Here is a 16,570-nt window from a genome sequence, read left to right on the forward strand (position 1 = left end):
AGAATCAGACAAAGAAGGCTGACTTTACAGAAACAGATTCAAATAAAAATTTCAGTGTTTCCCTGATGCAAGGTGATGAAAAGTTTATTCTGGACACAGGTTTGATGGTCCATATTTCAAATAATTTAAGTTTCTATATTGAACTGTTTGATATTCCTGAAGAGATTGTTCATTTGGGCAATAATACTACAATTAAAGCAAAGAAATTTTGTATTGCAAGTTATTAGATGGATCAGTTAAGCAATTTTTTATAAGAGATGTTTTGTATATCCCTGACTTCTCAAGCTCTTTGCTTTCAATATCCAAGCTAGAGAAACAAGGCTGTGAACTGTATATTAGAAATGAACAATGTGTTCTTACCCAGAATAGAGAAGTTTGCCTTGTAGGCTCAGAATGGCCTGTACAGCATGCAGGAGCTACCTGTATCAAAGACAGACAGAGAAAGACCAGCCTGGTCCAAACCTGAAGCATGCCAGCCCAATGAAGTGAACCTTGCTCAGTCATGCTCGCATGAAAACTGCTTGCAATTGTGGCATAGACGCATGGGACACAGGAGCTATGAGTCAATTCAGAACATGAAGGGATTAGCTGATGGCATTGATTTTGTACCATGTGACATTGTGACTAACTGTGTTTGTTGTCTTGAGTCCAAAGCAGTTAACCAGCCATTTCCTAAGCAGAGTGAAAGGAAGACCAGAAGACCCCTGGAGCTGATCCACAGCGATATATCTGGACCACTGCCAGAGACCATAGGTAATCACAAATATTTCTTAACAATCACTGATGATTATACACGATATTCAGTTGCCTTTCTACAAAAGGAGAAATCACAGGTGCTCGAGAAACTCCAGGACTACATGGCCATGGCAGGCAACAAATTTGGGCAGAAGCCAAAGATCCTGCGCACAGACAATGAAGGAGAACATATGTCCAGCGCCACACAGCAGTTCCTGAGAGAACATGGAATCGTGCATCAAACCATGGTAGTTTACAATCCGTCACAAGATGGAGTCTCAGAAAGGAAGAACAGAAGCCTCCTGACATGATGCATGCTTGCTGACGCACACCTCCCACAGAAACTCTGGGGAGAAGGCATCATGACTGCTACATACATACAAAACAGAATGTACACAAAGCCTGTAGGAACAACACCATATGCACTTTGGCATGGTCATAAGCCGTCTCTGACACATTTGCATGTCTTTGGAAGCACAGCTTACTCATACATCCCAAAGGAAAAAAGGACTAAGTTAGGGGCTAGGGCCACAAAAGGGATTTTTAAAAGAGCCCCTGGTGGCGCAGTGGTAAAACTGCCGCCCTGTAACCAGAAGGTTACAAGTTCGATCCTGACCAGGGGCTCAAGGTTGACTCAGCCTTCCATCCTTCCGAGGTCGGTAAAATGAGTACCCAGAATGTTGGGGGCAATATGCTAAATCATTGTAAACCGCTTAGAGAGCTCCGGCTATAAAGCGGTATATAAATGTAAGTGCTATTGCTATTGCTAATCCAAAGGCTACAGAATTCTGGATCCTGACACCAACAAGATAACCATAAGCAGATCGGTGTATTTTGATGAAAATGAAAGAGCTACATCTTCAGAGGGGGCCTACACCAAAGCAAGCAACCAGACCAAACACCCTGACAACTGGATTATGCTTCCTGATCTCAGTGGAACTGAGGAGGAGGCGAGAGCAGATCCAGATCCAACCACGCTTGACACAGAGACCCCTAGCGATCCACCAGATGCACCTGAGATATTGGGAGAGACCACAGAGGGTGAGGTGAGGTGCTCAACCAGAGGTGTTCCAGCCCCAAGACTGTCCTACCTCACAAGCACAGAGGAACAACCAGAACCCTCATCATGGGAAGAAATATCCCAGCTACCACAACCAGAAGCCCAGAAGTGGAAACAAGCTGCAATTGAAGAGCTTGAGGCTCTACAGAAAAACAAAACCTGGACTCTTGCTAAGTTACCTCAAGGGAGGAAAGTTATAGGCTGCAAATGGGTTTTCAAACTCAAACATGATGCTGATGGTGAGATTCAGCACTACAAAGCCAGATTAGTAGCGAAAAGATATTCACAGGAATATGGAGAAGATTATGATGAAACATTTGCACCAGTGGTCAAACACACCACAGTAAGGACTCTGTTAAGTATTGCTGCTAGCAAAGGAATGCATGTTGAACACCTAGACGTGAAAACTGCATTATTGCATCGCGAACTAGAAGAAGACATTTACATGCAACAACCACCAGGTTTCTTAGAGAAAGGCAAAGAGGACCTTGTATGCAAACTGCAAAAGAGTATTTATGGTTTAAAACAGGCTGCCGGAGCAGGGAACACAAAACTAAATGATATACTGCTTCAAGCAAACTTCAAAAGAAGTGAAGCTGATCTTTGCCTGTACACCAAATGCAGAGATGGCAAATGGACTTACATTTTGGTGTATGTTGATGATTTGATTCTTGCCTATGAAAATCCAGATGACAGCAAGGAAATAATGCACCATCTGAACAGAGATGTGGAAGTCAAGCGACTTGGCAACATTGCACACTACTAGGGCATTCAAGTACAAAGAGAGAAAGATGGAAGTTTCCTCATCAACCAAGAACAGAAAATTAAAGACCTGATAAACCTGCTCAGACTGGAAGATGCGAATCCTACACCAACTCCAATGGAAGTGAACTACATAAAGCAAGAAGATCAAACTGAGCCACTATCTGACAACCATAGATATCGTGAAGCATTGGGTAAGCTTCTATATATTAGTACACTCACTAGGCCAGATATTAGTACAGCAGTTGGCTTACTTTGCAGAAAGACTGCATCATCAACAGTCAAGGACTGGAATGCAATTAAGAGACTTGTTAAGTATCTAAAGGGCACTGCACACTTTAAACTCAAGCTACCAGCTAACAGGCAACCAAAACTAGAAGCATATGTAGATGCAGACTGGGGTGGAGACCTAACAGAAAGGAAATCCACCAGTGGTCACATAATTTTCTATGGAGATGGAGCCATAAGCTGGTCAAGCACCAAGCAAGACATAACAGCATCATCAACCACTGAAGCAGAATATGTATCAGCTGCACAGGGCTGTCACGACATACAATGGCTGTGTCAGCTGCTGAAAGAACTAGGTATAGATATACCACAGCCCATACCAGTGTATGAAGACAACCAAAGCTGCATTCAACTCTCCAAACAAGAAGATGTAAAGAGGTGTACCAAACATATTGATGTGAAGTATCATGTAGTGAAAAATCTGCAAAAGGATGGTCTAATCAAGCTGATCTACTGCCCAACAAATGAAATGCTTGCAGATATACTCACTAAGCCACTACCAAGACCCAGCTTTGAAAAATTGAGAGAGAAAATGAATCTTGTGAACTGAGTCACGAGACATCGAGAGGGGGTGTTGGAAGTGAAGGACTTTGCATTGTCTCTTGTCTCAATGACAGTGGAGGACAGACTAGTGAGTCAGAGGGCTAGAGGGTCAAGACATTGGTCATCCGTTCTCTACTGCTCTGACCCTATCCCTTTGGAATGTAGATTGCTACTCTTAGGGACACTTCCTTCCTTCCTGCCTTGTCACTTCCTCTTCCCTCTCCTTCTCTTCCTGTTCCTTCTGCCTTGCAACATGCAAACTCCTCTCCCTGCACCATGTGTGCAGAGATACAGAATCCATCTGCATCCAGCTAGATAGATAGATTAGAGATCCTAACTCCTCACTTTCCTATCTAGAATGGAGTTCTCTAATAAATACCATTTATATTGATTTGAAACTATGAACTGGCTTCAAGTTACTTTACTCTCAGCATACACGCATGCCTAACTAAATTCCACTGTGTTGTGGCTCTGTGCACTCTGCTATAATGAAAAAGGGTTTCTCTTAGCAAAGAGAATTCCCAACACATCTTTGTTCACGTTGCAGGAGTAACATCTGAGGTTTGCTGAGTGTGTGGGTGGTGAGTGGGAATGGAAGTTCTTGAGGCCTCAGTGGATCCATCAGGAATAAGTGAGTGGAGCCTTGGGTAAGCCTGCTCAGGGAGTCTGGCGTCTGAGAAAATCAGAGGGAATGTACTGGTCCAAATGGACTGGTTCAATGAGTGTGAATCAAAATTGCCTGGGAGGCGACCAGAGTTAATATGGCTGACCCGTCTAACCAGTGGCATCTGTATCACCACAAGATTGCCTCTGCTCCTCATGGATCATGAGTCCTCCTTTTCTAGCTTGATTCAAGTTTAAAAGTTCAATCAGTCACAAAATGCTGCATAAGCCAAAATTACTATGTCAAAGTTCTCCTCAAAGAACCTTGTGGTGACTTCTTGTGTATGCATCAGCTGGGATGGCGGGGAGGAAAAAATAAGAAATGGGGGGGGGGGACAAGTTGTAATGGAAGAGAGAATGTTGTGTTGGGGGAACTAGGCTGAGGACTGGAGGAAGTGGATGGATGCCCAGAAATGTGCATTCTGTGCCATTCTGCCTTTTAGAGACTAATTATGATTCTTTCCCCCCTAATGTGTATTACGTTGCACATATCACCAGTGACTATCACTTGTTGCTCATCGCTTTGTTTGTACTTCAGAACTCAATATTGTTAAAAAATAGAGGTTTTTCAGCTTTCCCTTAAAGTCTTTTACTTTAATAAAAAAGTAACTGACAGTGATTTAAGTGCTGTTTCCAAGGGATTAGTCCATTTGATACCAACCTGTTCCTAAACTATTTGTAAACCATTGCACTGATTGCCGATATGTTTCCTGAAAAAGTACAAAGTGCTGATTGGCTCCTTTAAAACCCTGAATGGCTTAGGTCAAGGTTACCTGAGAGAGCGCCATTCTCTATAAGATCCCCACCACTCACTAAGATCACTAGGAGAGTCCATCTTTGGGTGCCACCAGTTCATCTGGTGGTGACTGACCTGGGATCAGGCCTTCTCAGTTATCACCCCTAGGTTGTGGAACATGCTCCCCATGGATATAAGAAGATTATTTTCCTTGGAGGCCTTCAGGAGAGCCTTAAAAACCCATCTTTTTAGCCTGACTTTTAATATCTAATTTTAATTTTAATCTGGTGTAATTTTTTTTTAACATTTTAATTGTTTTATTATGCATGTTTGACTTTAGTGCCCTTACTAAAGTGGCTCAGGGTAGTATACATTAAATAGATTGTATGAATTAAAATCATCATCTCATCATCATCATCCTGAAATTGAAGCTTTAAAAATACAGGCTGAACCACTGTGGCTAGTTCAGCCTACACAAAATAATTGCCCACTTCAAGTAAGAGAAACATTTAAATTCTCAAGTCTCTTTAATCCATAAACTCATATAAATATTGCTTTTAAACTACAGGCTCTATACACTTTGACTGCGATGGTCTATTTTGTAGGTAGGCAATAACTGTAGCTCTGTTGCATGGCATAACTCTTGAAAATCATTCTTTACAGTTTTCATTTTTGCTAAACTGCTATCATTTACAGTACATGAGACACCAGTACAGTGGGGGGAAATGCATAGTAAAAATGTATCAAAATGCTAAGCCTAGTTAATTTCCATAAAATATTCCTTTCACAGTTTACTCTGGATTACTTTCCATCACAAATCACCTTTTCATGAATGCACAGTGTTTTTATAATGATACAAAGGCTATTATGATTTGTGTTTCTGAGAGTGATCAGCTTGTACAATAAATGTGTTCTGTGTCCTAATCCTTTCAGGATAGAGAGCTAACTTATTCCTTTAGTAGATCCAAGAAAAATGAAAAAAAAAAATTCTCCACTTTTTATTCAGCTGAAATTCTCACTTCTCTCTCATTCTCTCATACTCTAGATTATAGTATGCAAGCACTGGAATTTGTTTCAAGTATAAAGAAGCAGAGATATGTCTGATATCCATGTTTTACAGTTGGACACTGGACAAATCTAAGGATTTCCATTCAGCTGCAATCCAAAGGAATGGAAAAGGTGACGAAATGGGCATTTAAATTTTGTAAATAGCTTGGTGTATAGTTATTTTTAATAGCAGGTGCTCTCATTTGTATGGGAATTAAATTTGTGTTGTCATGGGGTATGCAGCACATAGGTTCATTCACACACCCAATTTTTCTTTTGTTACCCTTTCAAAGCTGCCCCTCTGGAATTCCTAAATAGCTGAGTCTGCTGGCACTCCTCCTTGCAAAGGCGTGCAAGCACCAGATTGACCCTTGCAAGCCTTTTGGGAAGAGGAGGAAAGGCTGGCAGGCATCCTTCCCTCCAAAGCTTTGCCAGGGCTCCATGTGGAGAGTGAAGGTTGCCAGTGGCCTCCCTCCTTGTGCTGAGCCCTTCTAAAGTATTTACAAGAGTCGGGTCAGATGCTTCTGATCTGACTATTGCAGGAGCTTTCCCAGACAGCAGGCTTTACTGCAGATTGCAAGTTAGAAATTGTCAAAAAAGATGCAAAAAGTGGATTTTTAAAAAAACCTGGACATAAGTTGGTCTAGGCACTAATGCAAAATGAAAAACCTGAATTGTGTGTGAAGTGCTCCCCAATATTCGCATGGATTTTGGCGTGAATGCACACCCTCTATTCTGAGCTAAAAGCTCTTTCTGGAAATGCTCCTTACCTGTTGGTGGTGGGTGTCAGCTGCCATTTGTGCACTCCTTCCTGCCTTCAGTCTTCTTTCTACCTGCTCAAAAAGCAGAGATTGGGGAAGTTAGAGTGGCAGGAAGTGTATTTCATAGCTTCCTGCTTCTCCAACATCCACTCCATCTGCCTTTTGAATAGGCAGAGGTCAGTACACAGCATGCAAATGACCAGCACACATGCGCCCCAGTCATTTGCATGTTGACACTGATTGGGGCTACAGGAAGGAATGCCCCAATCACTGGTGGGGGGAAAGCAGCAGGGAGGGGGTGAGCAGGTACTGTAAGGAGCAGGGGCGTAGCAAGGTTGGAGTGGGCCCAGAGACAAGATTTTAAAATGCCCCCCCCAAAGTCCAGGGCCTCCGCACACCCCAGGCCCCCAAGGATTTAAGTCTGATATTCCAAAATAAGTATGCTGCCTGCAAATACATTTCACTGAATACACACACACACATCACAATATATAGTGATCTACATTGAGTACTATACATTTGTATTACTTTTAATGCCTAGAACACACTAGAAAGATGAATTATTAAAATGGGCCCCTCGCTGCAGATTAGCAAAGGAGACTTTCAACCATGCAGGGTGAACCTATGTTTGTTTTCTCAGAATTCTGAACAAATTCAGTCAAGTTTGATTGCAGGAGGTTTTTCACAGGAGGCTTTTAAAGCCCTTTAACACACATCTCCTCTGGAATGGAGGTGTTGCATTCACATGTTGGCCAGATTGACCCTGAAGTCCCTGCAAGTTATTGGGGAGCAGTTCACACACAAGAAAAATAAAATAAAAGCACCACACATGCTTCACAGTTCTCACTCAGACCTTCTGGGTTGCAAAACAACTTGAACATAAGTGCATTTATAAATGAATGAATGAATGAATAAAATCAATAAAATACTGTTCCAGAAGTTTTTGCAATTTTCTGCCATGAAACAAGCCACTTATAGGACTTTTTAGATAGTTTTTTTTTAAGTCAGCAAACTTTCCAAGCTGTTTCAAAATAAATATTCAGAGACTTCTCGGTCCCTCCCCCCCCCATCCAAGCCCTATGGCAAGCAGATCCCTATATATTGGGGGGGGGGGGGGCGGGAAAGGTAACCACAAAAAGGTGTTCACACTCTACCTGGCAAATGCTGGTCTGGGTTAAGCAGGGCAGCAAGGGGTCTTCTGCTGCAGAGAACACTCTGGCTGCCTCCTCCTTCCTGGCTTGCTTGGGCCCTACTCGAGTTCAGGCTTCACTGCGGCCTACACGGAGGCCTCCCTGGAAGCCCCGCCCACCCGCCGATCAGCTGAGAGGCGGGAGAAAAGGAGCTCTTTGCAGCTTGCCTGCTGCTTCCATTGCGGGCCAGCAGAACAAGCAGGAGAGACGGTGAAGAGGGCAAGTGGCTGAGAGGCTATGGGGCTGGGCAGGGGGCAATGGGGAGTCACATGAGGTGCCTCTGGGGTGCTCCTCCAGGCAGTGGGGCCCCCAGACAACTGTCTCCCCTTGCCCTATCATTGTTACGCGCCTGGTAAGGAGCTCCTTACCTGTGGCTAATTTCCTCTTTTAATTGTTCTCATTCTGAATTCCTAACTTATTTTTTCAACTTGGGGGTAAAGAGCAGTTTTGCAAAGAGCGGAAAACTCAAAATGAAGTCTAGAAAAAAGAAAAATCTAGTATTGTTTGTGGAAGCTATGTGATTTGCCTTTTTTATTTTTTAAGCCTTTTATAGTTCATCCTATATTACTAATTTAAAGCTTCACCATTTTTATGCTGCATAGTCTGGTCTACTCAAAGATTGTGCTGGTAAAATACAGTGTTCATCAGAAATGGATAGATGTAATGGTACTGGAACTGAGGCTGCTACCTGTCTGGATTTATGGAGTCTAAAGAGGTTTTCATTTTGTTTGCTCACTGTTTCTATTTGGGCAACTTCTGCTTTAATAATTTTCAGAACAATTTAATATGTACATATGTGTAAATGAGTTAGCAATTCAGTAATATGGAAGCAAAGCTTTAAAAAAGGCATAAAATACATATCTTGTGCTTAAAAACCTGTTTGCAATGTAGGACTGAGGGCTAATGTGCTCAAGATGAGGAGAAGCAACAGTGTTGTGTAGAACAGGGATTCTCAGTGTTGGGGCCCCAGATGTTTTTGGACTTCAACTCCCATAATCCCCAACCAAAGGCCACTGAGGCTGGGGATTATGGGAGTTGAAGTCCAAAAACATCTGGGGCCTCAATGTTCAGAATGCCTGGTGTAGAATATGCAGTTCTCCATTAAATGACATTGATTTACATACATTCTGGCTTTACATTCTGGTGGAGGTAATCTGGCTTAATACTGGTAGAGTAACATAGAAAGGTCCCTTGTACAGAATCAGACCTCTGGTGCTTCTAGCTTATTCTCGTTTGACTGATTGGCAGCAGCTGTCTAGGGCTTCAGATGGGGGTCTTTTTAGCAGTACCTGGAAATGCCAGGGACCGAACCTGGGACATTCTGCTTGTAACATAGGTGCTTGCTCTACCTCTGAATTATGACCCCTCACCATCACCCCACAGTCATTACTGCTAAGAGATCAAGTCTCTTGTTAATATTGCATTATGTAGCCAAGGATATGTACGCTGGTGGATATGATCAAATGAAGATGTCACGAAGATGAATGCAATTGTAGGTAAATTGTGATTTGCACTGGAGAAGAAAAGCAGGCCTTCAGACAAGAAGCACAGACTCCTTTTTTTACTACCCAACAGATAGCCTAAATATTGAAATTTCATTGAAACCTATAAAAGAGTAACTTTCAGCTACGAGTGCCTAACAACCATCAAGGACTATTTTATGACTATTATAATAAACAGCAACAAGAGCTTCTCTTTCTAACAAGACTGAATCCCTGGAGCACCATAAAAACAAAGCTGGCCTGTGATTGATATTGGCAGCAAGGCAGCTAAAAAGAAATCTGCAGTGCTTTACTGATGGTGCAAAGGCAAAGTGCAGGATTGATGATGCAAAGACAGTCCTTTGAAACACTATTTCCTATATATTTATGCTTCTAATAAACACAATATAGTATTAGGAAACTTTGCCTTTTCAGTTAAGTATATGAAGAGACCTACACAACTTGTGACCAACTATATATGGCAACCCACTGGAGGATACAGAAACTTCCTGCTTGCATGGAACTTTCTGTAACAGGGAGATTGGCAAGCACTAAAAACACTAAGGCTATAATTGAGATGACAAATGAGCTGATAACTGGAACTGTTGTTGGAGATAGACTTCCAGTGCATCGACCTTTTGCACCAACTGTCCTAATGACCACTAGGGGGCACTGGGAGTAGGGATAGTGAGTCTTGTCTCTACTCTATGAACCCTGATCTGATTCTTCTGCACTTACTATGCTGAGTCACAATCCTTCCTTTCCTCCTAGAGAGCAGATGGAAACATCTCCTTCTCCTTACCTATCCATTATGTAGTCCTTTAGATTAGGTTTAGGCCTTTCCTATCCAAATGTATTTAACCAATAAATGTTTAGTATTTAGTTCTACAAGGATCTCCATGTGTTTTCTCTAAATAGCTGCAACAACTAAGCCATTCGCTGCTACCTACTCTGTAACTGGAGTGTGTTCTCATTCCTTAGTGCTCTGCTGTTTTACCTATTGAGTGTAAAAATTAACAACCTCTAACACCTGTTGGGCAAACAGGTTTGGGTCTGATGAATAAATTACCCAGCAAGGCTTGATCCAATCAGATCTGATGCAAGGGGTGTCCGATACATCCTATTACTCTAATCTATATTTTTGGACTATGGAAGCTCATACTGAAAAAGGAACAATGGACTGGAAACTGAACTAAATGGAAAATCTAACATTTGTGCTGTATGCTGTGAAAAGACTCTGGTCATCGGACTCTCGGGTTTCGATCATATGAAAAGCTTACTGAGGCAATACAAGAACAGGATATTTTCAGCGAATTTTCACATACTTTATGAGAACAGATTGGAGGGGAGGGGCAGTGCTTACCTGATGGCAGGGCAATGGACTCATCTTCTTCCTTTTGCTGGAGGAAAGCTGCTACCTTGGTGGGCAGTGGAAACTACTAGTACTATGAATATTTCTAGACCACTTTTCAACAAGAGTTCCCAAAGCAGTTTACCTAGAAAAATAAAATAAATATACAGTAAAGTTGCCAAATGGTGCCCTGGGGAATGAAGCGATGACATGATTTTGTGTGCTTTTTAAGGTTGCCATCTCCCATGGGTTTCCTGATATTTACTGGATTTTAAGCATATTCCCTGGTGCCTGGTTAGCCTGTTAGCTTGCCCGGATTCCCAGCTTTCATTAAAAACAAAAAGCTAAGCTCTAGCCTATGTAGAAGCAGAGTTAAGGGGCAAAACCTGTGGTCATTACTCTGTTTAACTGCAGGACTTAGAGAATGGCAAGTGAAGCACAGGAAGCTGGCTGGGAGAGGTTCACAGTAAGACACCCCCTGAGGAATGTTGCCCTTGTTTTTATCAGCAGAGGATCCCTACAGGGCATAGCTTGGAGGAGGATAGCTTGGTTGTGATGTAACTCATTTCCTACCTGTGTATTGTAATGTTTAAGGTTTTTGGCTTTATAGTGCAATCCATTCTATGTATGCCTACTTAAAAGTAAGTACCATTGGTTTTAATCAGACTTTCTCCCCAGTAAGTGTGTATAGGACTATAGCCTTAATTGAAAAGCTCAGTGTTTTTGTTCCATTGCTGTGATTAATCTCAAACTTAGCGTAGTCTTTATCTCTGCTAACTGAGCAAAGACGCTCCTTTCAAATTAATGATACTTATATTTAGCAGGGGGAGAGCAACTGGCCCTATCCAACCCCAGCACAGCATATCTCTCCAGTTGCTGCTGTTGGTTTCTACCTTATGTTTATTTTTAGATTGTGAGCCTTTTGGTTCAGGGAATCATCATCTTATTTATTTATTTATATATTTGATGTAAACTGCTTTGCAAACTTGGTTTAAAAGCAGTATATAAATATCAGTAGTAGTAGTATAGTTTTCCTTATTGTCCAATTATTAATAAATCCTTTTTGTCAGTAAAGCCTGACAATATAGTTTTATAGCTTACAGAAGTTTCTATTTATATCCCATCTCACCAGAAATAATAAGCTGAAGTTCAGAATAGATAACAAGAAAGGTTAGCTGAAGACCAACAGACTGTCCACTTAAATTATGGCTGTAGCTCCATATATTTTCTCACAGAGGGCAATGGCTTTAAATTAGAACACCTAGATATCACAGTGTATATGTAAGACATTACAATACATATTATTATGTAATATAGAGGTGCCAGGGTTAAATCATGGAAGCCAGAGACAGGTGTGAATTTAACCTATAAACTTTGGAGCAAAAAAAGAAAACACTTCAGTATATAGAAGGAAAAAGACCAGTTTGCTCACTGCTATGCAGTTTTTCTACTTGCAGGGATATTTTAATATAGTAGAACATTAAAAAATGTGAGTACCTTGTATTAGTCTAAAATGGTACAGTCCATTCTATTGCCTCAGGATCCTACCACCTCATTCTGCTGAATGTGCAAATGAGATAGACTGATTTGAAAAGACCCTAAATATTTGGATTTAGTTCTCACTGAGGTGACAGATCTGTCCGATTTTAATTTTAGTTGCAGTCACTTCAGATTACAGGTGGGGCTCTGAGCATTTAATGCTCCTCCAATAAAATTTTACTGGTCAATGACCAAACAAACTTATCTTATCTATCTTATCTCCTCCAATAAAATAAAATAAAATAAAATAAAACTTTGCACATAGAAAACTACATGTCACAAAGATGAGGCGACTCTTCTCTCTGGCATTACATTTTCTGTGTGAAGGGAATTTTGAATATGAAGGAGCACCTCCCCCTGCATTTTGCAGTGATATGACCCAGGGACATCTTTGCCGTTCAGTAAGAATTGAGCTGTGGAAACCAGGGCCCAGTTCAGATGTTAGCAACCGTGTTGCTGCTATTGGAATTAGGGATTGTTCTGCATAAAGGGGAACTTACAAGAGACAAGATCTGTAACTGACTTCACTTATGAATCCCCAGTGGTACCAAGGTGAGTACTTACTGAGTCTGTTCTCGTGCACAGCTGCACATTAGGCTGCTCATGAAAACTTCCAGGATTGGGCCCAATCCCTGTGGGCCAGCACTGCCTTGCCTAGATTTTTAACCCAGCTGCTAGCCAAGGTTAAGGAGTGAGTGCTCCCTTAACCTGGGCTTGCTGCTTGTGTGAGAGCCAGTCTGCTTCCAACCTGGCTGCAAACAAAGGCGCCTGTCTCCTGGGGGAATCCCCCAATGTATCACGTGGTACCTTGTGGGATTCCCAGAGGCGGGTACACTTCGTCCTGGCCTCCGGAGCTGATCATTTGGGAGTGCGGTTTGTGCTTCCAAACAAGAACTTGCTTGTCTGTGGGGAAGGTGAGTTTACCCAGCCTTCCCCCTTGCCTGCTGCAAGATGTGGTTTAGCTCAGGGATCCTCAACGTTGGGCCCCCAGATGTTAGTGGACTTCAACTCCCATAATCCCAAGCCCCAGTGGCCTTTAGTTGGGGATTATGGGAGTTGAAGTCCAATAACATCTGAGGGCCCAACGTTGAGGATCCCTGGTTTAGCTAACCTCTAATCAGTTAGAGATTATGATGTGGCATGGACTCATCATATCCCCACCAAGCAGCTTAACCACACCATAGTCCATCTGTTTGAATCAGGCTTAACCAGTTTGTTGTTGCATGAGCTTTCACAAACATACTACTTTGTCAGATGCATAAAATGGACTGAGCACTTCGGAGGATAAACCAAGTTAGCAAAGCGGGAACTAAAAACGAAGGCTGCAACTCTAGATAGCTTTAGCACAGGCTGGGTAAGTGTGCATGTTCAGGGGAGATGTGTTTGCTGAAGCTGAACACCCAGCTGAGCAAGCAAACCCATTTCAAATTGAAAAGCAGCTTGCCCTGTCTACTGGGAGATAGGCTGCAGTGAAAGCCTTCATAACAGCTCTGGCAGAGCACATGCTTTCCCCCAGTCCATACCATGGCTGTCTCTGATTGTAGCATGCAGCAGTAACAAGCTACACGAGGATTTTTGAAACACACATGAACAGCTGCATGGAAAACAAAGCACAGCTCTATGGAGGACAAATTATTATTTGAGCCCTTTCTTATGCTCAGTGAGAAAGGGCTTCAGGTGCCTTAGAAGAAGGCTGTGAAAACTTACCTCCCCTGCAGACAATTGCCCCATCCTTGCAGGGTACGTGAATAGCATGCTTGCAAGGACACCAGCGTTCTCCGACTGTGCAGAGGGTCAGGGGCCAGGACGCGTTGCCCTGGCCGCTGGAAATCCCATATGGAACCGCACAAGTTTGCTGTGCATTGTGGGTATCCCCCCAGGACTGGCTGGGAGCCCCACAGTCTCGGCTGCATGTACACCTCCTAAATGGCCCTTCAAACATAAAAACGTTTTAAATCAAAAGGGGGTTGTTTTGTTCTGAGCTTGAAATTGGCCATTTTATTTTATTTATTTATTTATTTATTATTTATCATATTTATATATCACCTGATATATACATCTCTAGGCAGTGTACAAAATCCAAGTTACATTATAAAAAAAATAAAATAAAACACTTTCACAGAATATAAATAATTAAGAATAATTCACAAAGTCAAACAATAATTTTGTTTGTTTTATTTAACATATTTTAAAGCTTATGTATCTGGGCAGTTTACAACAAAACAAAATAAATGACAAAAGAAAAAATTAAAACACAACCGAAAAAATTAAAACAATTTTACAGAATAAAACAAGAAAACAAGTTTTAATTAATTTTAATTAAAAGCCTGAGCAAACAGGTGTTTCTTAAGGGTCTTTCAAAAGGCAATCAGAGATGGAGAAGCTCTTCTTTTAGCAGGGAATGCATTCCAAAGCACTGAGTCAGCCACAGAAAAGGCCCTGCTCCGAGTTGCCACCAGGCCTCCCCAGATGATCTTAATAGGCAGTTTCATTACAAAGAAAGGGGTCTCTTAAGTACCCTGGACCTAAGCCATTAAGGGCTTTATAGGTAATGACCAGCACTTTGTATTTCACTTGGAAACATATTGGCAGCCAGTGCAATTCATTCAGAATTGGTGTTATATGGTCCCTTCAGGTTGTCCCAGAGACCAACCTGGCTGCCACATTCTGTACTAGTTGCAGTTACTTGCCTAAGTACAGTAGTCAAGCCTGGAGGTTACCAGCATATGTACTACTGTTTTAAGGTCATTTGCCTCCAGAAATGATGTAGATGACGTATCAGCAGAAGCTGATAAAAAGCACCTCAACCTGAGAAACCAGAGAAAGTGGATCCAGGAGCACTCCCAAGCTGCGTACTTGATCTTTCAAGAGGAGCATGATGCCATCCAGAAGAGGCAGATCTAAACCATATCTTGGTTCTTGACCCTCCACATTCAGTAAGGGTAAAGTGTGCTGTCAAGTTGGTGTCGACTCCTGGCAACCACAGAGCCCCGTGGTTGTCTTTGGTAGAATACAGGAGGGGTGTACCATTGGCTCCTCTCATGTAGCATGGGATGATGCCTTTCAGCAACCTCCTATATCGCTGCTGTCCAATATAGGTGTTTCCCAGAGTCCAATATAGGTGTTTCCCAGAGTCTGGAAAATATGTTTCCCAGAGTATGGAAACATACCAGTGAGGATTCGAACTGGCAACCTCTGGCTTGGTAGTCAAGCCATTTCCCCACTGCGCCTCTGTCTTATTTGGATTCAACTTCAGTGTATCCCTTATTTATCCCATTATTTAATTTTTTTTAAAAAAATATTTTTACATTTTATATCCCGCTCTTCCTCCAAGGAGCCCAGAGCAGTGTACTACATACTTAGGTTTCTCCTCACAACAACCCTGTTGTTATCACCTCCAAGCAGGTATGTAGGGAAGATATGCCATTTCCTGATGAACTTGATAGGGAGAAATGGATTTAGGTATCATCAGCATATTGAGAATACCTTGCACTAAATCTCCTGATGATCACTCCCAGCAGTTTCATGTAGATGTTAAAGAGCACTGGAGACACCCAGTTCAATTCCATACAGTAACTCTCACTGTTCTCACTACTGTAGAACAGTGCCACCACCCTCAGGTGACCCAGAAGGATACCATGGTAGATGGTACTGAAAGCCACCGAGAGATCCAAAAAGATCAGCAGAGTCACACTCCCTCTGTCAGTACCTAATTGGAAATCATCCATCAGGCTGACCAAGGCAGACTCAACCCCATAGCAGACTCAAACGCCAGTTTGAAATGGGCCTAGATAATCAGTTTCCTCCAGGATGATCCGAAGCTGAGAGTCACCACTCTCTCAATCACCTTGCCCAACAATGGTTGATTAGAGATGGGACTATAGTATCCTAACTCTGAAGGATCCAGTGTAGGCTTTTCCAAGTATGTTCTTATGATAGTCTCCTTAAGAAAAGGAGGCATCCTACGCTCCCTCAGAGAAACATTTATGATGTTTACTATAAATATTTGTGATATTTACCAGACCAAACAACCTGATTGTTAGATAAAATAAGCCAAGTTGGGAAAAGTCAAGAGAGCAGGTGGTAGGATGCACAGTCTGAAACAACTTGTCAACATCCTCAGGAGTCACAAACTGAACATGATCCAGTCTGATCACTTGTGTTGCTAGATACCTCCATAACAGACTCTACCCTAATTGCAGGATCCAGTTTGGCCCAAATGAGAGAATTTTTGGCATTGGCTCAAATGTGGGGAAAAAAATCATTAAAAGTATCACAGCAGTTAACCCATGATTCTAAATTTTGATTCAAGGGGGAGGGGGAGCATATGATCCCTCTCTCAACCCTAAACATGAACTTGTAGATGAAATGCGGGCAGAAAAGAATTGCTTCTTTGCCACAAGTATTGCCAAAA

The 16,570-nt window shown here is 42.1% G+C and overlaps 1 long non-coding RNA gene across 1 annotated transcript in view; it reads right to left on the reverse strand.

The window, feature by feature from the left end:
- LOC128344099 (uncharacterized) overlaps positions 1–16,570 on the reverse strand; it is a 55,809-nt gene that overhangs the window by 12,605 nt on the left and 26,634 nt on the right. Inside the window, exons 2-3 of the long non-coding RNA XR_008315673.1 lie at positions 10,630–10,762; positions 6,605–6,667 (exon numbers count right to left, since the gene is read on the reverse strand). This is a non-coding gene — a long non-coding RNA (uncharacterized LOC128344099). The remainder of the gene's footprint in view (positions 1–6,604; positions 6,668–10,629; positions 10,763–16,570) is intronic.

This window comes from Hemicordylus capensis, chromosome 2 (genome assembly GCF_027244095.1).
Source record: "Hemicordylus capensis ecotype Gifberg chromosome 2, rHemCap1.1.pri, whole genome shotgun sequence".
Classification (NCBI taxonomy): Eukaryota; Metazoa; Chordata; class Lepidosauria; order Squamata; family Cordylidae; genus Hemicordylus; species Hemicordylus capensis.